The 27,899-nt window shown below is 38.2% G+C and overlaps 1 protein-coding gene across 6 annotated transcripts in view; it reads left to right on the plus strand.

The window, feature by feature from the left end:
* The first annotated feature begins 3,547 nt into the window (after window positions 1-3,547).
* PLSCR4 (phospholipid scramblase 4) overlaps window positions 3,548-27,899 on the plus strand; it is a 48,767-nt gene continuing 24,415 nt past the window's right edge. The window contains exons 1-2 of one of the 6 annotated variants that reach the window (XM_023733923.1): window positions 3,548-3,584; window positions 4,291-4,341. The gene's annotated coding sequence lies outside the window, so the exon portion shown is untranslated. Of the gene's footprint in view, window positions 3,585-4,027; window positions 4,133-4,290; window positions 4,342-9,693; window positions 9,791-11,705; window positions 11,977-20,778; window positions 20,834-22,311; window positions 22,373-24,516; window positions 24,600-27,899 lie in introns of those variants that run through there. The other 5 variants (XM_023733922.1, XM_023733925.1, XM_023733926.1 and 2 more) reach the window with 5 other exon arrangements.

Here is a 27,899-nt window from a genome sequence, read left to right on the forward strand (position 1 = left end):
GCCACTGTGTCAATCCATCTTGTTGAGGGTCTTCCTCTTTTTCACTGACCCTCTACTTTACCAAGCATGATGTCCTTCTCCAGGGATTGGTCCCTCCTGATAACATGTCCAGAGTGAGACCAAGTGTTGAAACCTCGCTTCTAAGGAGCATTCTGGCTGTACTTCTTCCAGGACAGATTTATTCATTCTTTTGGCAATCCATAGTATATTCAATATTTTTCACCAACACCATAATTCAAAGGTGTCAATTCTTTTTCGGTCTTCTTTATTCATTGTTCAGATTTCATATGGATATGAGGGGATTGAAAACACCATGGTTTGGGTCAGGTGCACCTTAGTCCTTGCAGTGACATCTTTGCTTCTTAACACTTTGAAGAGGTCTTTCGCAGCAGATTTACCCAATGCAGTGGATCATTTCATTTCTTGACTGCTGCTTCCATGGGTGTTGACTGTGGATCCAAGTAAAATTAAATCCTTGACAAAGTTATCTTTTCTCCATTTATCATAATAGTGCTTATTGGTCCAGTTGTGAGGATTTTTGTTTTCTTTATGTTTAGGTGTAATCCATACTGAAAGCTGTGCTCTTTGATCTTCATCAGTAAGTGCTTCAAGTCCTCTGCACTTTCGGCAAGCAAGGTTGGGTCATCCGCATAACGCAGGTTGTTAATGAGTCTACCTCCAAACCTGATGCCCCGTTCTTCTTCATATAGTCCAACTTCTCAGATTATTTGCTCAGCATACAGACTAAGTATGGTAAAAGGATACATCACTGACGCACACTTTTCCTGACTCTGAACCACACAGTATCCTCTTGTTCTGTTCGAATGACTGCTTCTTGATCTATGTACAGGTTCCGCATGAGAAAAATTAATTGTTCTGGAATTCCTATTCTTCAAAATGTTGTTTTGTATATATATATATACATATACACATACATACATATATATAAACCAAAAAAAACCAAACCCATTGATGTCGAGTCGATTCTGACTCATAGCGACCCTACAGGACAGAACAGAACTGCCCCATAAGGTGTCCAAGGAGTGGCGAGTGGATTTGAACTGCTGACCTTTTGGTTAGCAGCTGAGCTCTTAACCACTGCGCCACCAGGGCTGTCTTTGTTGTTGTTCCCCACAATCACTGTTATGTTTGAGCGCATTGTTGCAGCTGCTGTCAGTCCATCTCATGAGGGTCTTCCTCTTTTCCTTCTCCAGGTACTGTCCCTCCTGATAACATGTCCACAGTATATAAGACAATATAATATAATGATATAACAATAATAAAAAATGGCACAGTACAAAAAGTAGGGAATTTGTCATCTCCTGAAGTACTGCTATTGGAACATCATCAGGAATTTTAGATCTGGATTTGAATTGTTGCTTTTCCATTCAAAGTTATGATCTGGGGCATACAGCATATTTGTTTATCCACAAAGCAATATATTTCAAAAGACATGTTTTGCTCTTGAATTTTTAGCTACTTTCATGTGGCTATTGTGGATGATTGCATTCATAAACTCAACTTCTTGTCCCCTAAATGAATATTTTATAAGGATCAGCACAAACCTGGTTCCTATGAGGCAGAGGTTAAAGATGTCCTAAATGCCCAACTTTTCCAAATTGCTGTACCACTCTATTATCTCCAACATCAGCTACTCCTTCTTCCCTCAGTACCCTACCTCTGGCCTTTGGGTTCCATAATTCACCGCAACTTCTCACAGAACTCTTGAATCATATCAAGGAAGTGGCTCATGTGGCTGTAGTGGCTGGCCAGTCCCAAATCAGTGGGTCAGGCATAGGCTTCCCCTGACTCACGTGGCCACAGGGGCCGACGAACCCAAATTGGCAGGCCAGATGATAGGCTGCTGGCCCACAGTGCTGCACAAGCTGGTTAATCTACAGTCAGCCGGTCAAATGGCAGGCTGCTGGCTCACGTCCCAAGAACTGGAGGTCAGACAATGACAAGCCAAACACAGGATCCAGATGCAGAGAGAGAGCCCCATCAGAGTACCCACATATATACACTGGATGCAGGCCACAGCCCAGTGAAGGGCACGACTCGTGTAAGAGTGGGACTTGAGTCATGCCCTCCTGCAAGGCTGTGACTCGAGATACACCCCGCACTAATCCTGCCTCATTAACATATGGAGGTTAAGATTTACAACAATAAAATGGAGGATAATTAGGATAACTACATCAGATCACAAAACAGAATTCAGCCACACAATACTGGGAATCGTGGGCTAGCCAAGCCAACACACAACACCAACCACCACACCTCAGTGGGGTTCCTTACACTTTATTTGCATGGTCCAAACCAATCATTGTGTAGGAGTCACAAAGACTATGGCTAGAAGGACCATATTAACTAGTTCACTGCACTGCATCCCTCTCATGAATTTAAACAAAGCTAATAAATATTATTCTATGTTCTGTAGCTTTGGCTCCTGTTTCTTTGTTTTGGAGCTCTGGTGGTGCAGTGGTTAAGAGCTACGACTGCAGTTTGAATCCACCAGCTGCTCCTTGGAAACTCTATGCGGCAGTTCTACTCTGTCTTAAAGGGTCGCTATGAGTTGGAATCCACTTGATGGCAATGGGTTTGGTTTGGTTTTTCGGTTTTCTTTGATTTATACTTTTAATACACCCCTATTTCTGTATTTGAAAAATATCTTGTACAATCTCTACTGAGAAATACAATACGAATTTTTAAAATTTATTCTCACACACATACTGACAAACAGCATGCATACAAAGAGAAATGGAAAATTCCAGAACTTCACTCCCATATGCTTTCCCCTATCCAGACTTCTCCCAAAGTAGAACACTGCCAAGTTCTCCTCAGAGCTTAAACTAATTTACTTCGGTGCACTTCTAATTCTTTATAAAGTCAGGGGACATTTGGGTTCTCCCACTTCCCAACATTGTTTTGTGCTTCTCCCCATGAACCACCACAGATCTGAATCCCATTAGTTTGAAAGAAGTAATTGTGCCTAACAATGGTAATTAAGGCACTTAATTTTTCTTTCTACGTCAGAAAACATAGGCAACCTTGCTCCCCCTCCTGTCTTTCTTGGCATTCCGCCCTTGCCCACTCCAGGATCAAATTGGCCTCCTCCAATACTGTGGAAAAGAAAACATAATGCCTGGGCCCCGCGAAGGGAGTGTTTCCAGCCAGCATTGCATTGCCAAGGCCAATTCTGGCCAAGGCCAAGTGCCAAGGGTCTGGGGGTGGGAGCACATGCAAATTAAAAAAGGATCTTGTGAAAGAGTGGTTTCTTTTTCCTTTCCTGTTAAGAAATCCCTCTTTCAGCAAAGTCGTTTTTCACAGGCGGAACATGCCTCCCCTGATTAGAGGGAGGCATGGGCTTGCTCTTACCTGTTTCTTTTCCTCACAGTAGAATTGTGACATGTTTTTCTTCTTTATGCCCCCCCCCTTCTTTTTTATTATTTTTAAGCCGGCTACAGCGGTGTCCCACCCCTTCCTGGACAACCCACCCGCAAGCTTGCTGATTTCCAAGCGCAGCCTGGGCGGGTCCGAGGCCTGAGCCATCGCGAGCGCCTTGGCGCGAGTGTCTGATCGAGCAGGTATCGCACTCCTGATCCCCGCACCTCTCCACCTCTCCACCCCCTTACTTTGTTTTTAATTTAAAAATCTTTCTCTCCCGCCTCCCTTGCCCCATCTTCTCTTTCGCTTTTCTCCGCCGGTAGAATTAGACCCCGGGCCTGGCGTCGCCGTGTCCCGCGAACTAGGGGCGGCAGTAAGGGGCCCCGGTGGCGCGAGCGCCGAACCGGTGAGTCTGGGGGTGCGGGGGGAGCCGAGGCTGTGGGTGTAGGGGCGCGGGGAGGAGCCAAGGCCACGCAGCCGGAACCCCGGGGATCGCCGGCGTCCCGGGCCCGCAGCCCCCGCCCCTCCCGGGCGCATCCTCAGGTGGTTGCAGAAGTTTCGGGGCGCTCGGCGCGCGTGCGCAGTGGCCATACGGAGGGATTTGGAGCGCGCTGTTCCCAACGTGGTTAACAGTGGAGAGGCTGCCAAGGGGTTGGACCCTGGATCTTAGCGTTCCCAGCAGCCGCCCGGGATGCAGACTTGTGGTTGGGGACTTATTCTGCCCGACGGGAACCGCGCTCCCGGAGAGGTGACTGCGCCTACCCGCCCTCCCGGCCTCTTTTCTGGGGTTCCCTCTGTGCGGATGGCCCGGGCGCTGGGCCGCCTTCTCCACGGGGCGTTAGGTCCTTCAGCCATGCTCGTTATGACAGGTCCCGCCTGACTTGACTCCTCTTCTGTCTCTCACAGGCGTTTCTTCTGTCTCTGCAGCTGTGGAGGACTCTGCAAAGCAACTCGCAGGTAAAAACAGCTTTAAAATAACTTCTTTACACTCTAAAGCGGGACGGCGCGATTAACAGGCGAACGCTTCTCTCACATTATTAATCGGCAAACTGGAGAGTTGGAATTTAGAGTTTTGCTGCATTGCTGCTATAAAATAAAATAACTTTGATATTTAATGATGTAGGGTTTTCTTTTATTTATATCCTGATCTTGTTTACTTTCACTTAGGATCCACAAGTCGAGTTGAGCTTATAATTTCTATCACATATTTAAAATTGGAGCCACCAAAACAAGTGCAAATGAAGATAATATGCACTAATGTTGTTTTCCACCAATTTAAAAGGGTATAGATTCAGTATTTGAAACTGCATGCTACTGGTGACGCAGTGAAAATCCTACTGGTATAGTAGTTAAGTGCAAGAGCTGCTAACCAAAAGGTCGGCAGTTCGAATCCACCAGGCGCCCCTTGGAAGCTCTATGGGATAGTTCTCTGTCCTGTAGACTCGCTGTGAGTCGGAATCTGACGGCAGGGAGTTTTGTTTTTTTGGTGGCGTAGTGATTAAGAGCAACGGCTGTGAACAAAAGGTCAGCAGTTTGAATCCACCAGCTGCTCCTTAAAAACTCTGTGGTGCAGTTCTACTCTGTCCTGTGGGGTCGCTGTGAGTCAGAATCCACTCGATGGCAAGGGGTTTGGGTTTTAGTTTTGTTTTGTTATAATAGTGGTGGCACAGTGTTTAAGTGCTAGGATGCTAACCAAAATTCGCACCAGGAGAAAGATGTGGCAGCCTGCTTCTGTAAAGATTACAGCCTTAGAAACCCTAGGGGCACTTCTACTCTGTCCTATAGGGCCACTATGGGTCGGAATCAACTCGACGGCAGTAGATTTGGTTTTTTGGTTGTAATAGATAACTTCCATCCATCAATCCATCTTTCTACCTATCTATCTATGTACCTGACATCATGCTTAATAGTGAAATTGCTAGCATCATTTCCATTTAATTTGAAAAAGAAAGTAATGCTCACCATCATACTCTGTAATATTGTTAGGAGTTCTATCAGCCAGTGAATAATCTGCTAGAGACAATTTAAAAGCTACTAGGAAAAATAAGAGAATTTAGCAAAGTGGTCTGTTGTAGTTAATCTTAAATTACAGAAATCAGTTGATGTTTGTTACATAAATTAGAAAATATAATAGAACAAAATATCCCATTAAATTTGTCGAGAAATAACACCAAATTGAAAGACCTATTTTAGAAGAGGATGTACAACTCTGCTAAGGGGAAAGAACTGATAGGGACATGTATGAAAACACGTTAAATGTATATATGAACAGGTATAGATGATAATACAGTAAAAATACGTTTTTTTCCAAAGTAAAGATAACTTCTTTCTAAAAGAATCTATAAATTCTAATCCTACCAGAATTTTTTTGTTTTGTTTTGTTTTGTAACTAGACTGTGCAGCTTATGTGGAAGAAAAAACGTTTGAGAAGAACTGGGAAGATGGGAATAAAAACAAAATTAGAAAGGGGGAGGCTTTGCTAGATAATAAAAAATATTACAAAACTATAGTGAATAAAGGAATGGAATAGACTTAGGACCAGACAGAGCAATACAACTTAAAGAGACAGAGATCCAGGAATAAAAGGAAATCTAGCATTTGAAGCAATCATTTTAAATCAGGATGCAGGAAGACGCTCAGGCTTGGACTATCATTTATTTGGGAAAACTAATATTAAAACCGGAACTTTACACTTAAAACACCAATGTCGTCTGAATGGTTTACAGAATTAAATCCGAATACCTGGAACTTAAAAGTAAGAAAAGAAAACCTGAATGAATATTTGCACGCAAGCATATAGGGCAGGCATTTTTAAACACGATACAAAAACCTAGAACCCATTAAGGATCTAAGTAATTTTATTAACATTTGTGTGTAAAAAACAAATACAAGCAGGGACATAACAGAAAAAGAGCTAATTTTGCTGATACAGCTAAAACTCTCAAAAATGACTAAGAATCAACAACCCAGTTTGAGGGTAAAAAGAGTCCATTCACAGCAAAGAAAATGCAAATAATAAGCACAATCAAATCCTGGCCACACATTATCAGAACAATGCAAATTAAAATAAATCATGTTTTTGCCTATTTTACTGATTTTGGAAGTTTGATAACACTCAGTGTTGTTGATAATGTGAAGCTCTGCTCCTTCATCTGCATGGGGCTCTGTGAGCAGCAGGTCCTGTACCCTTACCTGGAGGTGCTGTGCTCCAGCCTGCCCACCGTTGGGAGGTGGTACCAGCCCTGGTCCTTCCTGCGCCGCTCTGGCTGCGTCAGATCCTGCGTGAGCTGCGTGTCCTCTGCCGCTTTGCCTTCAGCCTTCCTCTCAGGACTGGGAACTTGCTGCGAAGAGAGAGGAGGAGAAGCAGCCCCTGAAGGAGGGTGTTCAGGACCTGCACGTGAAGCACCACCTTTTCAGCTGGGACATCTGATAGACGTCTGATAGGGTGCTGATCTTCCTCCAGGGGCCCTGCCAGGCCCAGGCGTCCCCCAGCTCGGTGGCTACCAGAGCAGACCCCTCCCTCAAGCAACAAGAGAAAAGGTCTGTCCCGGCCAGTATCAAGCTGCCTTGGGACTGGGTCTGAAGCTGTCCAGCCGCCCCAAGCTGGGAGGGTCAAGGAAAGGAGACACCCCGGATCCTTGGTCCGTGATCAGGAGAGCGGGGCACGTTCCCTGAACTCCCAGAGCGTTGCAGGAGCAGAAGATGGGGCAGGCTAGGCCTGTTCCTCCGCGCCAGGGAGGGCTTTGGCCAGGGTCCTGAAGGGTGGATACCAACCAAAAATCTTGGGAAGAGTTGGAGCGTCACCTCTGTTCTGTCAGTCTTTGATCAATAAGGGGTTGGGGTGGGGCTAAGGGGTTCCTTGACCTGTAAATAAACTGAATTTGAGTGGGGGAGAGAAGTGAATTGGTAAAATTCAATTTTGTAATGGTAATGTCTTAAAATTTTTAAGTATGTATTCACTTATTTGAATTTTCCTGCAAAATATGCTCCCAAGTGAGCAAATAAAAATTTGTTAAAAAAATGTTCACAATAGGATTGTTTGTGTTATTTCAAAAAATTCTGTAACCGTTGGTTGGGATTTGGTTACAGAATTTGTGGTACATTTATAGTAGAATAATATATAGTTAAAAATATTTAGTAGCTTTAAATATTCTACTTTGGAAATACGTCCAAACTACATTGTAAGTTAAAAGAAAAAGAACCAAAAAAGCACATTGAAACATTTCAATAACTTTTCTGTAAAAAATTATAAATATATACAAAAATAGGCACTATAAAAAAACCATTGCCATCGAGTCAGTTCTGAATAGGCACAATAGAGATAGAGAAATCCCTGGATGGTGGAAGCAGTTAACGTGCTTGGCTGCCAGCAGAAAGGTTGGAAGTTCAAGTCCACCTAGAGATGCCTTGGAAGAAAGACCATTTGATCTACTTCCAAAAAAATCAGCTATTGAAAACCCTATGGAGCACAGTTCTACTCTTACACAGATGGGGCCACCATGAGTTGGAATTGATTCGATAGCAAGTGGTTATAGGAATATAGACTGAATTATGTTATTTTGAATGTTTATTTTCTGTTACATATTTCTATAATAAACGACCCTGGGTGGCAGAAACCATTAAGCACTCAACTATGAACCAAAACGTCGGTGGTTTGAACCCACCTAGAGGTGCCTCAGAAGAAAGGCCTGGTGATCTGCTTCTGAAAAGTCACAGCCTTGAAAACCCTATGGAGTGCAGTTTTACTCTGCAGAGAGGGCTGCCATGAGTCAGAAGTGACTGGACAGCAACTGGTTGTTTATAAATGTTTACAAGGAAAAAGCAATATTGTTGTAATAGGAAAAATATTAAAGATCCTGAGAGTGTTTGAGGTTAGTAATTTGTACAGAACAATTCCTTTTGGATATGTTAGTTTTTATTTACTAATGAAATGAAAAATGAAGAAGGTTGCCTGAAATATTTCACAGCTTGTTAACATTTTTGTAAACGACACAGGAATATTCATAAGCCTTCTATGTTTCACCAGCATTGTTCTAAATCTTAAGCTTTGTAGTTGTCATCTTTCAGGACTGGAGAGATGTGCTGTGCTGTAAAAAGAAACAAACAGACAGCATTATCTAAAACTGAACTACATGCAGTTTTTAAAAATTGTATGGCAAAAGTGCAGCAAATACAAATGACATCTTTTGCAAAAAATATTTTAAATATATACTAAAGTTCTAGTATCCTTCAGATAAAAGACTCAAAAAGAAAATTAAAAAGCTAACAGGAAAAGGGGACAAATGACAAACAGGCCGTTCACGAGAAAGGAAATACAAAGGACTTTCCAATATATTAAAAAAAAGTCAAATTGTCAGTGATAAAAATTTTGATAAAACACTCTGTTGGGAATGACAAATGTTATCAGTAGTGCAAAATGGTTCAAATTCTTTGGAGTGCAGTTTGACAGTATCTCTCAAAAGTGCACAAAGCTTTGATCCAGCAATTCTGCTTCCAGGAATTTGTCCTACAGAAATAAACACGCATGCACAAATAAGTTTGCATAAGACTATTTCAGCATTATTTGTAATAGCAGAAATTGGAAAAAAAATTAAATTTCCATCATTAAGTGGTTGGTTAAATAAATTGTGGTGCACCATTAGAAAGAATAAGGTTTATTGTATGACTTGAAATGTAATTGACATCAAGACATTTTAAATAGTGATAAAACAAAATGCCGAAAGATAGATAGAAAATCTCCATTTGTATTAAAAGATGCATGTATTAGTTTATGTATGTTTAGAATGTCTCTCGGAAGACACAAAAATCTGGTGTTTTTGGAGATCTGAAAGGAGGATTGGGGTGGGAGGGATCCCCACTTTTGGCAGTATACATTTATGTATTTTGTGATTGCTTCACTCCTGTGCTTCTTTCCAAATAACACCGATTCAAAAAAAAAGCCTGTTTTTGTAAATGTAAGATTTCTTGTCAAAAGGATTTAATTACAGGCCACATGACATCCTGTTTTATTACAGTGTTTAATAGCAGAGGACTAGCCAGAAAATGAGGCCATAAGGTATTATCCGGTAATCTTCCAGATATAATTGATATGCTGTTTCCTTAAAGGTATCATAAACATTATGAAAGCATTGTTTTTTCTGTATTTTTTCTACTCCAAATAACAAAGACATTTGCTCCCTGAAAGCTAAACTGGAAAGAAATGATACTCTGTTTTAACCATTTAAAATAATACATTTAATAAAAATTATCCGTGGACTGTGACTCAGTTTGCTCTAATTCAGTTTTCATGCTTTTATTTTAAAATACAGCCAAATAGCCAACTTCCAAGACCCTTAACGTTTGCTATAAAGAAGAAAGTATTCTACCATGCACATTTTTTTTTGGGAAGAGTCATGGTGTGAATAAAGTAAGAAATATGTAAGTTGCAAAAAACTGTAATATAATATTGATTAGATTTTGCCAACATTTTCATTCATTCATAGTGAAAATCACCTTATCTCTTCAAGTTTCTTGTAGAATTGATTTCATTCAAAGATATAACTAAATATACAGTACAAGTACAGTTCTAATAATGAGAGATTCTGTGCATTTGTCAAACATCTCTAGTACATATTTTATCCCATAATAAAAGATCGTGGTTTATCTTGTTAGTGCAAAGCCTCTCTACTGTAATTGTTTTTTAAGTAGAATACTCATTGCTGTGGAGTCAATTCCAATTCATATCAACCCTATAGGACAGAATAGAACTGCCCCATAGGGTTTCCAAGCAGTGGCTGGTGGATTCAAACTGCCAACTTTTTGGTTAGCAGCCCTAGCCCTTAACCACTGTACCACCAGGGTTCCTTAAGTAGAACAGTTTCTCTAATTCCATGTGACAGCAATTTACTAAGGTGCCAAAGTGGGCAACAGGAATGACTAAATCCTTCACAGTCATTGGACTTCATTCCATTTGTATTGAGCCCACTCAAGTGTTCAGATCCCTGGTAACCTAGAAACCCGTGAAATTAATCAATACCATACACCACCGGAGCCAGGAACGTGGCTGAAAATCTATAAAGAGATTGAACGTAGAAGGGTGTGCATAACCTTTCATCTCTGGTGAACTCAGGTCTTTTTGTTACAGTACTTTGTACTCGCTACTGAGTACACTACAAGTACTTTGTCAGCTGTTTCTTTGTATTCTTTTTTTATACAGATTACAACTGCAGTTATACATGTATTCTTTTCCATACTTTTCGAACAAAATTATCCACTTACACACCTTTTATGATTTATACTAAACTCTTTGTGACCATGTTTTTTACAGGAATAAGATTTTTCATAAGGTTTCACTATAATTTGTTTATTTAACAATTTTGCTAGATATTTAAATAGTTTACAATTACTCCTGTTTCCAGTCTCTCTTCTTTCTGTGGGAATGTAAGTTTAGCAATGTATTGCTTAAAAATCACAGCATATTTTGGATTTCCTTGGAATTCGGCATAGAAGGAATTAACTTGAGTTTACACATGAGATTTGATGGAAAATTAGATAAAATATCATATTGGTAAGTTGAAGATTTAATTGAGTTTATTAAGGCATGGCTCCTATAACAGATGGATTTTTATTTGAGTGGGAAAGGATCTCATAAATTTGTACTTGAGGTCGAGTATATCAGAATCAACTGGGAAGTGTCTTCGAACCTATATACTTAGGGAGGACCCCGAGACCAGTAGTTCTTAAATTGTGATTTCCGAACCAGCAGTATCAGCATCACCTAGGAGCTTGTTAGAAATGCACTTTCTTAGGCCTGACCCCAGACCCACTGAATCAGAAACTCTGTGAGTGGGTTAAGCAATCTGGTTTAACATGCCCTCAGGGTGACACTTATAGCTAATACAGCCCCATGCTTTCTGATATGCTCTAAACCAAAAAACAAACACACCCATTGCCGTCAAGCTGATTCCAACTCAGAGACCTAATAGGGCAGGGTAGAACTGCTCCATAAGTTTTCCAAGGAGCACATAGGTGGGTTCGAACTGCCAACCTTTTGGTTAGCAGCCGTAGCTCTTAACTACTACACCATTAGGGTTTCTAATATGCTCTAAGGCATATTTAAAATAGTTTCAAATTTCTCTTATACACCTACCTCACTCCGCCTTGGGAATCATTGTATTTGATTGCTGAGATATAGAATTTCCATAGTTGTTCATAATTGCTTATGTAAATGCTGTATGTTTCTATATATAATTGAATGAGCACAGTAGAAAATATATTCATTCCTTTATTTAAAACCATAATTTTTCCCCCAGACTGGGTTCTGGTGGCAGAGATAGGTCTTTATCCTAGGAAGGAATAATAGATATATTTGAACAGATAATGTTTATTGAGAGGTGATGACGTGGATTTTTCTGGACCTACCATAGTTAATGATTCAGTTTGCTTTGTAATACATATGAAAAGTCCTTAACCTAGACTGTGTGTGCAATGTATTTGCAGCAAAGTTCACAGTGAGAATAGTTGACTCCTTTCCGACTCTAATATATGATCATTGCAACAATTATATTTTCTCCAAGCAAGCTATCCAACTTTGACTCAGATCGACTTAACATGGTATAGTAATATCTTTTAAAAAGAGAAGGAAATCTGTTAATATTTTATTAAGAGTTCTCTAAATTTTGATGGGCAACATAAATCAATGAGTTTGCAAGTAGAGAATAAAAGATGGTATCAGTAAATATTTCATCTGCACCAGGAAGTTCCATTAACTGTAGTTGGAATACATCTGATATAATATGCAGTCAGTTCAGGGAAATTGCTGTATGAATTCCTTTGAGTTGATAATATCTTTGGAAAATATGCATACTTTTGCAGAGTCCACCATCTTTATGAAATATTATTTCCATTCAGTTCAGAATATTTTCTCATTTCCCTTGAGACTTTCTCTTTGACCCGTGGGTTATATAGAAGTACGTTGGTTCATTTCTAAGTTGCTGGAGGTTTTCCTGTTACCCTTTGGTTAGTGATTACTAGTTAAATTACATTATGGTCAGAGAACAAATTTTGTGTGATTTCAGTTTTTGGTAATTTTTTAAGGTTTGTTTCATGAACAAAGTACAGTCTATCTGGGTGAAGGTTCCATGTGTTAAAAAGAAAGGGTGTTCTGACGTTGGGTGGAATGTTTCATAAATGTCAGTGTTGGTTGATGATGTTCAGTTCTTCAATATTGTTGCTGATTTTCTCTCTAGTGGTTCTATGGGTTAATGAGAGAAAAGTGTTGAAGTCTCCAGCTTTAATCGTGAACTTGTCTATTTACCCTGTCAGTTCTGTCAGTTTTTGCTCCATGTATTTTGAAGCTCTTGTTAGGTGCATGGACCTTTACATTATTATGTCTTATTGGCACCTTGACTCTTTTATCCTTAAGTGATGTCTCTCCTTATCTCTGGTAATTTTCTTTGTTCTGACGTCTACTTTGTCAGACATTAATGTAACCACTCCAGATTTTTTTTTAATTAAGCTTTATTGAGATATAATTTGTGTACCATAAACTTTATCCTTTTAAAGTGTACAGTTCATTAGTTTTTAATATATTCACAGAGTTGTGCAACCATTACAATCTCATTTTAGAACACTTTCATGATCCCAAAAGAAGCTCCGTACTTCTTAGCAATCATTTCTCATCCCTGTTCCTCTCCTACCTCTTCTGGCAACCACTCATCTACTTTATGTGTCTATAGATTTGCATATTCTAGGGGTTCATACAAATGGAATCAAGCAGTATATGGTCTTCTGTGACTGGCTTCTTGCACATAGCATGATGTTTTCAAAGTACATCCAGGTTGTAGCATGTATCAGTATCGGATTCTTTTTATTGGTGAATATTATTCCATTATATGGATATACCACCTTTAAAAATTTATCCATTCATCAATTGATGGACTTTTGAGTTGTTTTCACTTTTTTGGTTATTATGAACAATGCTGGTGTGAACATCTGTGTACATGTTTTTGTGTAGACATAAGTTTTTATTTCTCTGGAGTATATACCTAGGAATGAAGTTGCTGGATCATATAAGTTTATGTTTAACCTTCAAAAAAATTGCCAAACTGTTTTCCAAAGCAGTTGAATCATTTTACATTTTTACCAGCAATGTATGAGCATTTCAATATCTTCACATACTCCTTCATGCTCATTGTTTGTCATTTTTATTATAGCCATTCTAGTATGTGTCAAGAATATCTCTCTGTGGTTTTGATTTTAATGTATTTAATTACTAATGATGTTAGGAATCTTTTAATGTGCTGATTGTCCCTCTGCATATCTTCTTTGAAGAAATGTTTATTCATATCCTTTAACCATTTTTTAAATTTGCTTTTTGTTATTGAGTTGTTTGTATTCTTTACATATTCAGGATAAAGGTCCCTTGCCAGATATGTTTGAAATATTTTGCAAGTATTTTCTCCCATTTCGACTCCATTCTGTGGGTTGTATTTTTAGTTTCTTCATGGTGTCCTTTGAAACAATTTTTTTTAGTTTTGATGAAGTGCAATTTATTTTTTATTTTGTCACTTGTGGTATTTGTATCATATTATGTAATTATTGCCTAATCCAAGGTCATGAAGATTTACTCCTGTGTTTTCTTCTAAGTTTCATAGTTCTACATTTAGGTTTGTGATCCATTTGGAGTTAACTGTTCGTATGCTCTGGGGAAGGGATCCAAATTCATTCTTTTGTATGTGGATATGCAGTTTTCCCAGCCATTTATTGAAAAGACTGTTCTTTCTGCATTGAATGATCTCATTACTCTTGATGAAATTCTGTTGATCATAACTGTGAGGATTTATTTCTGGATTCTGAATTGTACTCTATTAATCTGTATGTCTGCCTTTATACCAATACCACATTATTTGGATTTTAAGTTTTGAAATCAGAAGGTGATTCCCCCATTTTGTTCACATTTTTCATGATTGTTTTGTCTATTTTATCAGGAGCTCTGGTGGCATAGTGGTTAAGAGCTCGGCTGCTAACCAGAAGGTCAGCAGTTCAAATCCACCAGCTGCTGCTTGGAAACCCTATGGGGCAGTTCTCCTCTTCCCTGTAGGGTCACTGTGAGTCAGAGTTGACTTGACGGCAAAAGGTTTGGGTTTTTTTTTTGGTTGTTTGGGTTTCTGAGTGTTTGTTTTTGTTTTTTGTTTTTGTTTTTGGTTGTCTATTCTGGGTCTCTTGCATTTCCGTGTGAATTTTATGTTCAGCCTCTCAATTTCTGGAAAGGACAACTGGGATTTTGATAGGGATTACATTGAATCTGTACATCAATTTGGGAAGTATTGCCATCTTAACAGTATGAAATTGTCTGATTTATGAACATGAGATGTTTTTCTTTTTATTTAGATATTCATTAAATTCTTTCAACAATTATTGTATTTTTTGGTGTGCAAGTCTTGCACTTCTTTTGTTACATTTATTCCTAGGCATTTTATCCTTTTGAACACTATTGTAAATGGAATTGTTTTCTTGTATTTTTCATTGCTCGTGTATAGAAATACAGTTGATGCTTGCATATTAATCTTGTGTCCTGCCACATTGTTGAACTCTTTTATTAATTTTAATAGTTTTTTAATGGATTCCTTAGGAATTTCTATGTGCCAGATCATGTCATTTGTAAATATAGTTTTACTTTTTCATTTTCAGTCTGGATGCTTTTTTTTTTTTTCTTTCTTTCCTAATTGCCCTGGGTAGAAACTCCAGTAAAAATGTTCAATAGAAGTATTGAGAGTGGACATTTTTTTTTGTTCCTAATCTTAGGGGTAAAGCATTCAGTTTTTCTCCATTGAGTATGATGTTAGCTGTACATGTTTCATAGATACTATTATCAGATTAAACAAGTTTCCTTCTATTCCTATATTGTCAAGTGTTTTTTATAATGAAAAAGGTGTTGGATTCTGTCAGATACTTTAGCTGCATCTATTGAGACGATCATATGGGTTTTGTCCTTTATTAGTATTATGGTGCATACATTGATTGATTTTTGTACGTTAAACCAGTCTTTTATTCCTGAGATAAATCCCACTTGGTCATGGTGTATAATTCTTTTTAGATGTTGCTGGATTTGGTTTGCTAGTATTTTGTTGAGGATGTTTGCCTCTGTATTCATAAGGGATATTAGTCTGTAGTTTTGTTGTGATGTCTTTGATTTTGGTATCAGGGTCATACTGACCTCAAAGAATGAGTTGGGAAGGGTTCATGCTGCTATTTTTTGAGTTTGTAAAGGATTGGTACTACTTCTTCTTTAAGCATTTGGTAGAACTCAACCATTGAAGCCTGTATGCCTGGGTTTTCCTGGTAGGACTTTTTTTTTTATTACTTATTACATCTTTTTACTTGTTGTAGGTCTATTCAGATTTTCTATTTCTTCTTGAGTTAGTTTTGGAAGTTTGTGTCTTCCTCGGAATTTGTTTATTTTATTTTAGGTTATCTAATTTTTTTGGAATACAGTAGTTCATATTATTTCCTTATAATCCCGCCGCCTCTTTTTTTTAATGTAAAGTTGGTAGTAATATCCCACTTTTCATTTATGATTTTAGTAATTTGAGTCTCCTCCTTTTTTTATTGGTTAGTTTCATTAAAGTTTTGTCAATTTTGTTGCTCTTTGCAAAAAATTAACCTTTGATGTCATTGATTTTCTCTGTTGTTTTCCTATCCTCCATTTTATTTATTTCTGCTCTAATCTTTACTATTTCTTTCCTTCTGCTTATTTGGGTTTAATTTGCTTTTTTAAGAATTTCTTAAAGGTGGAATGTTAGGTGTTGATTTCAGATTTTTCCAATTTTGTTTGTTTTTGTTGTTTTAATATGTGCATTTATAACTGTAAATTTGCCTCTTATACACTGCTTTAGCTGCATCTCATAACTTTTGGTATTTTATACCTTCATTTTCATCCATTTCCAAATATTTTCTAATTTCCCTTGTGATTTCTAACCCATTGTTTATTTAGCTGTGTGTTGTTTAATTTCTGTATGTTTTTTAATTTCCCAAATTCACTTCTGTTATTGATTTCTAGTTTCTTGAGAAAACGTTGTTGTTAGCTGCCATGGAGTTGGCCCCCAACTCATGGTGACCACACGCAGAGTGGAATGAAGCAGTGCCCAGTCCTCTGCCATTCCCATGATTGGTTGCAGATCGAACTGTTGTGATCCATAAGATTCTCACTGGCTGATTTTTAGAAGTAGATCACCAGGCCTTTCTTCCTAGTCTTAGCAAGCTCTGCTGAAACCTGTTCAGTATCATAGGTAACATGCAAACCACCACTGACAGACAGGTGGTGGCTACCTATGAGGTACATTGGCCTAGAACTGAACCCATATTTCCCACACAGAAGGCAAGAATCCTACCACTGAACCACCAATGTCCCCACTGAGAAAATATACTCTGTATGATTTCAGTCTTTTCAAAAATGTATTAAAACTTGTTTTATGGCCAGGTACATGGTCTATTCTGAGGAATGTTCCATGTTCACTTGAAAAGAATGTGTATTCCGTGTTCTGTAGATGTTTTTTAGTTTATTGTTTTATAGTGTTGTTTAGGTGTTCTGTGTCCTTGTTGATCTTCTGTCTAGTTGTTCCATTTTTGAAAGTGGGGATTGAAGTCTCCAGTTATTATTGTTAGATGGTCTATTTCTTCCTTGATTCTGATAGTTTTTGCTTCGTGCATTTTAGGGCTGTGGTTTTTTTTGTTTGTTTGTTTGTTTTTTGGTGTGTGTGTGTGTGTGTAATTCATTGTATCTTCCTGATGGATAGACCCCACTATCACTTCTTTTACTTCAGTAACAGTTTTTGTCTTAAAGTCAATTTTGTCTGATATTTGGATTGCCATTCCAGCTTTTTTTTGGCTCATGCTTACATGGTATACATTTTTGATCCTTTACTTTTAACCTATTTGTGTCTTTCAATTTAAAGTCTGTCTCTTTCCACGGCATATAGTTGGATCACTTTTTAAAATGGACCCTGGCATTCTTTGCCTTTTGATTGGCTTATTTAACCCATTTACATTTAATACAACTAGTGATAAAGTAGGATTTATGTTAGGCATTTTGCTGCTTATTTTCTATGTTTTACATTCCAGCTTTCTTTTGGTTAATGTTTAAATGATATATTTTTCATCCTTTTAGTTTTAACCTATCATTACATTTGAAGTAAGTTTCTTTTTAGAAAGCATATAGTTGAATTATTTTAAAAATATATATACCAGTTTATCCCTCCTAAAAATATTTCTCTTTATTTATATGTTTAGTACATTACATTTAATATAAATATTGATATTGTCAGATTTATGTCTGTTTGTTGTCTCTCTTTTTCATGCTTCTGTGCCCACTCTCCCACTTTTTTAGGGTTATTTGAAACTTTTGCAGTATTTATCTATATTGTTTTGGATTATATCTCTGAATAGTTTTTTTTTTTTTATGGTCACTATAGGAATTGCATAGCTTTTCAAATTATACTTAGAATTAATATGTTACCACTTCAAGTGGAATGTAGAAAACTTACCATCATAAGGTCTGTTTACACTCAGCAGTTTATGTTGTAATTGTTTGATGTATACATCTGCATACATTGAAACTCCTATTGGACAATGTTATAATTTTACTTTTATCCATCAAATTTATTTTAAAGAACCTAAGAGGAGAAAATAGTCTATTTTGTTTACCCAGATGTTTGCCACTTCTATTACTCTTCCTTCCTTCTTTATAATCCAAGTTTCCTTTTGTATTTATTTCCCTTATATGTGAAAATTCCCTTTAGCAGTTCATTTTCAGTAGGTCTGTTGACAACAAATTATCTTAGTTTTCTTTTATGGTAGAATATCTTTATTTCTCCTTCATTACTGAAGGACACATTTTTGCTGGATGTAGAATTCTGGATTTACCATTATTTTCTTTAATCGCTTTCAAAATATTGTCCCACTCTCTTCTGAACTCCATCATTTTTTAATGAGAAATCCACAGTAATTCTAATTATTAATTCCCTCTTAAATAATGTGTCTTTTTCTGTGGCTGCTTTCCAGACTTTCCTCATCTTCTATTTTAAGCAATTTGATTTTATTTTGTCTGAGAGTGGTTATTTTTTGGTGTATTTTGTTTGAGGTTCACTGAGCTTCTCTCATTTGTAAGTTTATTCCTTTTGCCAAATTTGATGTTTTCAGCCATTATTTCTTCAAATAGTTTTTCTACACTGTACTCTTTCTTGTTTTCTTTTGGGACTCTGATGACATGAATGTTAGAACTTTTGGTATTGTTCCACAGATTGCTGTGGTTCTGTTCATTTCATTTTCAATAATTGTTTTTTCTGTTCTTAAGACTGGAAATTTTTATTGATCTGTCTTCGAGTTCAGTAGCTTTTCCCCTGTAATCTCCATTTTTTTCTGTTGAGCTTCTCCAGTGAATTTTTAATTTTGGTTACTGTAAATTTCAGTTTTAAAGTTTCCATTTGCTTCTTCCTTATATCTTCTGTTTCTTCTTATTTTTTTCGAAAGTGTTTGCCCTTACTTTCTGGAACACATTTTTAAAATAGGACTGTAATCTTGAATGGGTTACTTCTGCTCTCTGGGTTTCAATTTCCTCATCTGTGTGATGAAAATCATAAAACCCATCTAAATCAATATATGTGGAAGTTTCTGCACCTAGTATATATTTAGTAATTGGTATCTAAAATTGAACCCCTGAGAAATTCACTTTTAAATATATCAGTTCATTTGGAGTTTAAATAATCAGTAGTTAATTACTGCAGCTCTCTATAGCTAACTGTTCTGGCCGGTTTCCCAGGGAGGAAGGTTAGGGAAGCCCATGAGAAGTATCTTCTTTTTGAGCTCTATTTATCGCATGAGAAATCTTGCTGCAGAATTTTGCATGAAAGTAATTCTTCACTTTTTACATTTACTAAAGAATGTAAACTGGCTCAGTTTAAGATTTACAGCTAATTTCTTTATTATCCATTATAATGGTACATACAAATTAGTTCACTTATAATCCACAAATTTATGCTGAGCTAAAATAGATGGACTGATATAAATATATCACCATTACTGAAAACACTACTACTAATTGCCCACTCAATTATGAAATGAAATTTATATTCAAAGAAAAGCATATTTGAACTGTCTTTTCTGCTTTGTTACTCTAACTTACCTTTCACCAGAACTTTTATTTTCTGCAGACAAGAAAGTATGGTTTATTAAATCATACTTATTTTCCTGTTCTCTTTTTCCACTTCACCCACCTCAAAGGTAAATATTGAAGAGTTCTGGTAGGGCCAAAAGTCAGGCAGCTGCAGTGGAAAAGAGAAAAGCACAGAAGGAGCCAGCAGCACACTGTAGCTTTGAAGGACTGGCTGTCTGGGGTAAAATCCCAGTGACATATCCTACTAGCTGTGTCACCTTGGGGAAGAGCAGTTGCTTCTCTTTGTCTCAGTTTCTACCTCTTTTACAGTAACTACCTTATAGAGCTCATTATGAAATTAAATGGGTTAATATTTGCAAACTGCCTATGAAGATGTTTTTGAAGTATTATTTTTAAATACAGTTTAAAGATAGAAAGGGATGGTCAGTAATGGTATGATCAAATTCTGTTTTGATATATTGACCATGAAAATAATAATCAGTTTTTGGGCATCTCAGCCTTCCTCATCAATCGGTATAAACCTAAAAAAATTAAAAGAAAAATAATAAGTTTAGTGAATTCACTGCAAAAATCAAGTTACAACCCAAATGCATAAGCTTGGTAGAAGGGCAGAGGCAATATTTCTCAATATCCCAGGTCAAAACTGATTTGAATTATTTTTTCCCTTAGCAGTGAGCTGCACTGTGAAATGCATGTTAATTGTGCATTGGTTTTGATTTTCTCTCTTTCAGAAGGATATAGTAACTCAGCTATTTTAATGGTTAATCCATAATCCACAGGCAAACTAAATGGAAGCACATTTCAGTTGTTGCTGTTAAACCTACATTTTGGGGGCCTGCTTGTCTAAGGATCCATTAAATTTCCATTACCTTTATCCTGCCACATTTGAAGAAATGCATAAAAAGTTTTATATGTTCATATTAGCAATAAATGATATAAAGGGTCACTTAAAAAGAACAAATCAGAAATTCTTTTGAATATGAAGTAAAAATTTTCTATATATAGTGCTATTTACTTGGTATTTTAGAATATATTTGCATTAATGATTCCCTTTTATTTAGGTAAAATATATATAACAAAACAGTTGCTGTTTCAGCCATTTTTATGTGTACAATTCATTGACATTAATTACGTTCACCATGTTGTGCAACCATCACTACTATTCATTTCCAATTTTTTTTTATCACCCTTAACAGTAAGTCCATGTCCGCGATGACTCCTTCTTTCCCCCTCCCTGGACCCCTGGTAACCACTGATAAACTTTGGTTACTATACATTTGCCTATTCTAGATATTTCATGTGAGTGAGATCCTACAATGTTTGTCATTTTGTATCTTAACTTATTTTACTCAGCATAATTTTTTCAAGGTTTATCCATGTCATAGCACGTATCAGAACTTCATTTCTCTTTATGGCAGAGTAATATTCCATTGTAGGTATGTACCACATTTTGTTTAGCCATTCATCTGTTGGTGGACATTTGGGCTGTTCCCACCTTTTGGCGATTGTGAATAGTGCCACAATAAATACTGGTGTACAAGTGTCTGTTTGGGTCCATGTTTTCAAGTCTTTGATGTATACCCCTAGGAGTGGAGTTGCTGGGTCATAGTTTAACTATTTTCCCCAGAGGCTGCATCATTTTTCAGTCCTACTATCAATGGATCAGTGTTCCAGTTTCTCCACATGTTTCCCAGCACTTGTTGTTTTCTGATAATAGCCATCCTAGTGGGTGTGAAACCCAAAAAACCCATTGCCATCAAGTCGATCTGACTCATAGAGACCCAGAGTAGAAGTGCCCCAAGTCTTATTTTCTTGGAATTTCCCTGCTTAAATTTCTAAGAAAGAAACAATGGAGTTAACCCAGCTTCTACATGTGTGTGTGGCAGGTTATGAGGTAAATTGCTGACCAGCCTATTGATTGGCTGCCTGTTGGTCAGGTGTCCACCCTGAACCAGTCGGCTCTAGGGACAGGGTCATACAGGGCAAAGCATAACCACTTAAAGCTACTCCTTCCACCTTCTCCTGGAAGGATTAGTGGGAATGGCAGACAATGTGAGTAACATATCTACCACAGAGAGAGACATATTTATATATTGAACATATAAGGACAGTATGTTTTCTAACTTCTAGGAGACGTCTTTAATGCTGTTTAGAGTATATGTGCTTTTTAAAGTTTATTACTAGATAAATTCATTCATCCGAATAGTATAACATGATTGATGTCACTGTATGGAACTGAAGGCAAATCCTGTACAGATTTAAATGGTTTTCTACTTTGTCTTTAATTTGGCTAGAAATAGGAAACAGCCTGTCTTAGTTACCTAGTGCTGCTATGACAAAAAATACCACAAGTGAGTGGCTTTAAAGAACAGGAATTTACTTTTCTCACAGTTGAGGCGGCTAGAAGTCCAAAATCAAGGGGTAGCTTCTAAAGGGAAGTCCTTTGTCGATCTCAGCTTCTGGTAGCTGGCAGTCCTTGGAGTTTTTGGGTTTGTAGATGCATCTGCTGTGTGTGTCTGTCTGCATGTGGTGTGTTCCCTGTGTATGTGTCTGTGTGTCTAATCTGCTCTTTTTATAACTCAGAAGTGATTAGGTTTAGAACACACCCTGCACTGGTATGACCTCACGAACATGGCAAAAGAAACACCCCTATTTCCTAACAGTCATATTTATAGGTACAGGGTTAGGATTTCAACGTATATTTTTGGGGGGACAGCTCAATCCATAATGGAGCCCTTCAGCAAGTCTCCATTTTTTTTTCTCTTGCTTCTTTCCAGTTGGAAACTTAGCATAAACAATGCTGCTGAAATGTATCTGCCAGAACCGGACTCAGTGGAGGTATGAAGGAGGAAGTTAGTGGTGGCAGCACTATGCCCACCATAACATCTTAGGCGTGGATGCTCGGTAATGCAAGTTGAATGGCTGAAAGTTCAACAGCTCTTTTAATAATAGATTTGAATACAGACATTTACTCTCAGTCTCTAGGGAAATAATAGTAATAATGCAACTTTATTGAGGGCTTGCTGTGTGCCAGGCACTGTTTTAAATGCTTTCCAAGTGTGATTGTTTTAGTCTTCATAAAAGTTCTGTGAGGTGGATCCCACTGTCATCATGCCCATGTTACACAGGGTAACAGAAGAACAGAGGGGTCACACAAGGTCACCCAGCTATTAGGTATAGACCTGGGATTAGAACCCCCACCTGGGGCCACTATCCATGTTGTGTGAAATGTGCTGGCAGATGTCATTTACCAACCCCCCGATCTTCTGCATCCTGCAAGTACCCTACCTTGTGTTCAAAAGATATCATCCCCTAACAGTTAAATATCAACCCCACAAAGAAAGATGGGGGGTTGTGGTAGCTGCAGTAGGACTTTGCAGAAACTAGGTATTTCTCCTGGTCCTGATATGTAGCAGAAGGAATTGTCCAGACGGTGACCTCTTGCTTTCCTCTCAGTGCTGAAGGCACTGGAGAGAGGCAGGACCCAGGGTTTTAGAATGCAGATGCAAGATTCCAAGCCTTGTGCCAAGAGAATTGCAAGAGTTTTGTGTGTCCAGAGGCTCCCTTGCCCAGACTGCAGGACAGCTTCCAGTAAATAGTCAACTGCAGAGAGTTGGCCATCCTTCTCGATTTTGTGATGGAAGTTTCAGATATCCATGATGTGGGCTGTCGAACTTGTGGGTTTATTGAGCTCTGTTAGTATGTCATGATTTATGAAAGGTGAAATTAAACAGGTGTTACCTGTACTTTTTGGTCAAGGGAGCATATAAGACAGCTGCAATGTTGGCTCCAGCAAGTGATTGCGATGTACATGCTATCTTCTGTAGGATGATGCCATTTAAGATGCTAGGGCTGCCTTACAAACCTCAGCTTTCACCAGCCTTGTCCTATCCAGTCCATGTCTCTTTTCTTCTTTATTACTTTCCCCTGTATGCTCAGATTCCCCTGTAGGCAGCCTGTGCCCTGAAAATGCCAAGGCGTCTGCCATCAAGAACTCTTTGTACTATGTAATATTAGCCTGTTATGGAGACACAGCTCAGCTTTCTAATCTTATTTCCATCTGATATGGAGCGACAAGTCAGTCTCTCTTCAATTTGTGGTAGTTTTTGCTATTGCTGAGTGATGGGGAAATCTGAAACAGTTCACCCAAAGTTAAGCAAGGATTAGCATTCATGGTTTTACCAACAGAAAGTTATCCTGCCTTACATAGCATTTTTGTCAAGCCTGTATTGTGAAGTTGTCTAAGAAAGGACTGAGAATATAAGGTGGTGAGAAGAAAGAAAAAAGTGGCTCAGAGGAGAGGGGAGGTAAACAAACATTTGAGCTCCCGCACTTCGTGAGGCGCTGTGTGGGCATATTTTAAATTTGTTTAAATTGATTGATTTTTTTTTTTTAAAACATTTTCATGTATTGGTTAATTTTTTTCAAAGTTGCTATTCAATCACTTGAATCAGATCTGAATTGTAATTTCTTCCACGCGTAATTGAGAAATGCTATGCATCTTCATGCTGTATCAGTCTCAAGCATGACTGATCATAAGGACCACCTACGACTCTTTTTTTAAAATACAGATTCCCAGGCCTTGTCCCCAGAGGTACTACTTCTAGGGTTGAGGTCCATAATTCTGTTAATTTATTTATTTTTTTTGGGAAAAAAAATTCAAACCTACATCTCACTTAAATCCACCAATTATTAAAATTTTGCCACATTTGCCTTTTCCGTGATAGAGAGAGAGAGAGATTTAACCTCTTCACTAAAACAGTTAATAATCTGTTCTAAAAAGTTTTCATTGTCGTTCCTTAACAATTTGGAATCCCCAGAAAGGAACGACAGACCTTTAGTTAGAAAAAGGTTAACGCCATCACGTCCCTGTCAGCTGGTTCTTGTTTATTGCGAAACCCTGTCATACATATCAAAATGCATTTTTAATCATTACATGTACTGTTTAAAGATGTAAAAGAACCCCTCATCCATCTCTCTGCTTAAGAACAAGAACATTAGCAGGAATGTAGAGCCTTCTGTGGACCACTCCTAAACACTTGACCCTCATCGTCCCTCCCATCAGGTAACCATTGTCCCCAGTTGTGTGTTCTTAATTTCCTAGCTTTTCTTTCAAGGTTTCCCCCACATATGTATCAGGAAAAAAGACTGTTTTGCTTGGCTTTCCTGCTTTTGAGCATTCAAAAATGGGATCATACTCTGTATTCTCTTGACTCGCCATGTTTGCTCAGTGTTGAATTTTTGAGATTCATCGTTGTTGATGCATGTGGTTGTAGTGTTTTCTCACAACAGTACACTACTCCATTGGATGAATAGGTCACAGTGTATTTATCCAGTCTACCGTGGATGGACATTGGAAATGTTTTCAGTTTCTTTACTGTGAACAGTGATGTTGAGAACATTATTATGCACATCCTCTGTACATGTGCAAGAGTTTCTCCAGGGTACATACTTAGGAGTGTCAAGGATTTAAGGCTCTAGAAAGGCGTGATTGTTTCCCTAAACACTAGGGATTCTCATTATGGAACGGGTAGGTCCAATTCCTTGAATTCCTTTGGCTGGTCCCGAATTGTGTCTGTTTTTTTGGTGTGTCCCAGCATACTTCTGTACCTGTAGAGACATACAGGACATTATACCACTAACTCGGGCTCCACAGGTAGAGTGGAGATGGTCCAAGCCTGATTAGTCTGTTTGCCCCAAGCTTGGCAAGGCAGTCATTTGGGATGGGAATCAAAATACTGGCGTATGTCATGATGACTTTCACTGTGTCAACTCAGTATCCATATTGATAACTTGTAAGGTATTTTAAAGTACTGCTTGACTTCAGCAGGGTTAATTGTTTACTAAACTGTACAGTTAAGTTACTTTATTTCTCTGAACCCATTTTCCCATCTATAAAATGGAGATAACAGCATGTATCTTAGATATTGTATAATCAGAAAGTATATGAAAAGTGCTTGGACCTTTGCCTGACCCTTGATCAGCATTCAGTAAATCACAGCCTTTGTTGGTGTTCTTGTTATTTGTCATCACCCAGAACTTGAAAATCCTGAAATTCCTTTCTCTGATTTTAACCTCTTTTTCCGTTTTTTGGCTGGATAGAATCCACTAAATCTGTACCCACCTACACCTCTCGTTTCAAATCTCGTCTTAACTCCTAGTTTTCTTCTCTGGTTATTCTCATAATTTTCACCTATACATATTTCTAGTTAAAATGTTTAACGTGTCTTTTGGCTTCTCCTTAAGCATAACGTGGCCCAATTTGAACTTTTGATTACTTCCCTCCCCAGTCCCCACCATCTTCTTGGCCCCCAGTATTTTCCTCTGTAGCTCAGTTGCTGTTGTGTGCTGTTGAGTCAATTCCGACCCATTAGCAACTCTACATGACAGAGTAGAACTGCCCTATAGGGTTTCCTAGGCCGAAATCTTTTTTTTTTTTTTTTTTATTGTTGTAGTTTAAGTGAAAGTTTACAATTCAAGTTAGTCTCTCATACAAAAATTTATACATACGTTGTTTTGTGACCCTAATTGCTCTCCCTATATTGTGACAGCACACTCCTCCTTTCCAATCCTGATCTCCCATGTCCAGTCAACCAGCTCCTAACCCTCTCTGCCTTCTTATTTGAACTCCGGACGGAAACTGCCTATTTAGTCGCATGTGTCTACTTGAGCTAAGAAGCACACTCGTCATGAGTATCATTTTATGTCCCACAGTCCAGTCCAATCTTTGTCTGAAGAGTTGGCCTTGGGAATGGTTTTAGTTCTGGGTTGACAGAGAGTTTGGGGGCCATGCTTTCTGGGGTTCCTCCAGTTTCAGTCAGACCATTAAGTCTGGACTTTTTACTAGAATTTGAGTTCTGCACCCTACTTTTCTCCTGCTCCATCAGGGACTCTTTGTTGTGTTCCCTGTCAAGGTGGTCATTGGTCACAATCTAGTTCCTCTGGTCTCAAGCTGAGGAAGTCTCTGGTTTATGTGGCCCTTTTTGTCTCTTGGGCCAGTAGTTCCCTTGTGTCTTTGGTGTTCCTCATTCTCCTTTACCCCAGGTGCTTGGGACCAATTGATGCATCTTAGATGGCCTCTTGCAAGCTTTTAAGACCCCCGATGCCACTCACCAAAGTAGGATGCAGAACATTTTCTTAATAAGCTTTGTTATGCCAGTTGACCTAGATGTCCCCTGAAAGCATGGTCTCCAGATCCCCACCCCTGCTACTCAGTCCCTTGAAGTGTTTGATTATATTCAGAAAACTTCTTAGCTTTGGTTTAGTCCAGTTGTGCTGACTTCCCCTGTAGTGTGTGCTGCCCTTCCCTTCACCTAAGATAATTCTAATCTACTATCTAGTTAGTAAATAACCCTCACCCTCTCGCCCCACCCTTGTAACCATCAAAGAATGTTTTCTTCTGTGTTTAAACCTTTTCTTGAGTTCTTATAATAGTGGTCTTATACAATATTTGGCCTTCTGTGACTGACTAGCTTCACTCAACATAATGACCTCTGGCTTCCTCCATGTTATGTTTCACGGCTTCATCGTTGTTCTTTATCGTTGGTAGTATTCTTTTGTGTGGATATACCATAATTCGTTTATCCATTCGTCCATTGATGGGCACCTAGGTTGTTTCCATCTTTTTGCTATTGTGAACAGTGCTGCAGTGAACATGGGTGTGCATATATCTAGTCATGTGATGGCTCTTATTTCTCTAGGATATATTCCAAGGAGCAGGATTGCTGGATCATATGGTACTTCTATTTCTAGCTTTTTAAGGAAGTGCCAAATCGATTTCCAAAATGGTTGTATCATTTTACATTTCCACCAACAGTGTATAAGTGTTCCACTCTTTCCACAACCTCTCCAGCATTTATTATTTTGTGTTTTTTGGATTAATGCTAGACTTGCTGGGGTGAGATGGTACCTCGTTTTGATCTGCATTTCTCTAATGGCTAATGACTGTCTTCTTTGTGCAGTGCCTGTTCATATGCTTTGCCCATTTTTTAATTGGGTTATTTGTCTTTTTGTTGTTGAGGTTTTGCAGTATCTTGTAGATTTTAGAGATTAGAAGCTGATCAGATTTGTAGTAGCCAAAATTTTTTCCCAGTCCGTAGGTTGTCTTTTTACTCTTTTGGTGAAGTCTTTTGATGAGCATAAATGTTTGATTTTTAGGCACTCCCAGTTACCTAGTTTCTCTTTTGGTGTTTGTGCATTGTTACTTATGGTTTGTATTCTGTTTATGCCATGTATTAAGGCTGCTAGCATTGTCCCTATTTTTTCTTCCATGATCTTTATCGTTTTTGATTTTATATTTAGGTCTTTGATCCATTTTGAGTTAGTTTTTGTGCATGGTGTGAGGTATGGGTCTTGTTTCAGTTTT

Source organism: Trichechus manatus, unplaced genomic scaffold (assembly GCF_000243295.1).
Source record: "Trichechus manatus latirostris isolate Lorelei unplaced genomic scaffold, TriManLat1.0 scaffold00062, whole genome shotgun sequence".
Lineage (NCBI taxonomy): Eukaryota > Metazoa > Chordata > Mammalia > Sirenia > Trichechidae > Trichechus > Trichechus manatus.